The sequence below is a fragment of the Balaenoptera musculus genome, chromosome 1 (assembly GCF_009873245.2).
Source record: "Balaenoptera musculus isolate JJ_BM4_2016_0621 chromosome 1, mBalMus1.pri.v3, whole genome shotgun sequence".
Lineage (NCBI taxonomy): Eukaryota > Metazoa > Chordata > Mammalia > Artiodactyla > Balaenopteridae > Balaenoptera > Balaenoptera musculus.
Window position 1 is genome coordinate 46,559,157 of NC_045785.1, and position 1,992 is coordinate 46,561,148.

At 43.2% G+C, this 1,992-nt stretch overlaps 1 non-coding gene across 1 annotated transcript; it reads right to left on the minus strand.

Annotated features, from left to right (window-relative positions):
* Positions 1 to 270: 270 nt before the first annotated feature.
* Positions 271 to 377, minus strand: LOC118887732. Its single transcript, XR_005018135.1, has one exon. It is a non-coding gene; the product is annotated as a U6 spliceosomal RNA (small nuclear RNA).
* Positions 378 to 1,992: the final 1,615 nt, after the last annotated feature.

Below are 1,992 nucleotides of genomic sequence, written 5' to 3' on the forward strand. Positions count from 1 at the left end.
GATTCAGTTCTATATATATATATATATATATATATATATATATATATATATATACACACACACACACACACACACACACACACACATTCTTTTTCATCTTCTTTTCCATTATGGTTTATCACAGGTTATTGAATATAGTTCCCTGTGCTATACAGTAGGACCTTGTTGTTTATCCATTCTATATGTAATAGTTTGCATCTGCTAACCCCAAACTCCCAATCCATTCCTCTCCCACCCCCCTCCCTCTTGGCAACCACAAGTCTGTTCTCTAAAAATATGGAACATTTCATGAATTTGTGCGCTATCCTTGTGCAGGGGCCATTCTAATCTTCTCTGTATCGTTCCCATTTTAGTATATGTGCTGCCGAAGCGAGCACCATCATCAGTTTAATCATAACTTCTTGGAAGGAGGAACCTGGCACTATTTTACTTGATTATTGTTGTCCATTGATTATCAGATGCATTCTGATTTTAGAAACATTTACATGTGAAAAAATGTGCCTCTGGGACTTAAGAAAGTAACCCAGGATAGTGATCTGCTTCCTGGTGTTAGAGCCACTAATTCTCCTGGGGTGGAGAAGGTTTCCCCAATGGTTGCTCTGAAACAGTTAATGTAATAAAAATCCAACTGTTTAGATCAAGTCACTGTCTTTGCTCTTGTGTTTAGAGTAAACACCAGTTTATTTATCACCAGTGCTTGAGTCATGATTTATCAGCAGAGCTTGTATGGGTTCCTGGAAGTGGTATGACCCTGGTCTTGTTCACATACTCTGGTTCCTTACTTCCCCCCAAGAGGCAGGATCTGGGCTGGCATGGCAGATTTCCCTGGAAAACAAAGGGGCCCAGATAATGTCCTGTTCTGATGTCACATGATGTGAACTGGACACCAGCAACCTGGCCTGAACTTAGCTGAAATGGTGGAGGGTGGAACTCAAAGCCAGCAGAGGCAGCATCTCATGAGGACCTACTGTGTGCCATGGTGTGAGGTGCTTATATTTGTGGTCTTATTTAATCTTTGCAACAAAGATTGCATCTATGGGATGGTACCATGAGTATCCCATGTCACACAGTTAGGAAAGCCAACATTCAGAGAGGTTAAGTGACTTGTACACAAGGTGACGTGGTTAGGGACAAACCCTGGTTATTCTAATTCCAGAGCCAATGCCCTTGACCACTTGTCCATGAAAGACATTGGAAATAGCTGGATATGTGCTGCCCAGAGATAAGAAAAGTCTCAGAGGGGATGTAATTGCTGTCTTCAAATCTCTGGGAGGCAGAGAGATGAACTAAAAAGATTACAGGGCCGGAGAGACTGGAAGCATCCCTAGAGGCACGCAACTAATAAATGGTAGAGCCAGAATTGTAACCAGGGGCTGTTTTAAGATTTATTTCTGCACCCATAAAAAAGGAAAAGAACAACTACTTCAGCGAGTTGTTGGAGGATTAAATGAAGCAACATTTGGAAACCATATAGGCCTGACACTTAGTAAGTGCTCAGTAAATGTTTAATTCCCACCTCACCCATTTCCTTTTTCCCAAAAGATTTGATGTGTGGAAGAAGAATTTTGTTATGTGGTCCCCACAGTCCAAAAAGTAGAGGTTTCAGAGAGTCAGGGTGAATTTTCAATTCAATTCAACAAATGTTTATTAGACACCTAATAAATGTCAGACCTTGAACTGGGCATGCAGATGACTGGGGATTCAGAGACAAGACATGGGCCCTGCCCTCAAGGAGTTTCCAGCCTACATTGGAGGCTAAGATGAGCTAGGCCTCAATGAGCATTGTAGAGTATTTCCCATTCTGTGAGAGGACCACAGTGGGGCAAGCAGCGTGGGGAGGTAGTTTCCTGGGTTCTGGAGGTACTTATGCAGTGGCTAGATAACCAGTTGGCTGTCAGGGAGCCCCTGCCACCAAAGGCTCCAGCCGACATACATCACTGACTGATCATGCCGTGCTCTTCTGCTGGGCCTAGACAGGTCCCCAGAAGCCTT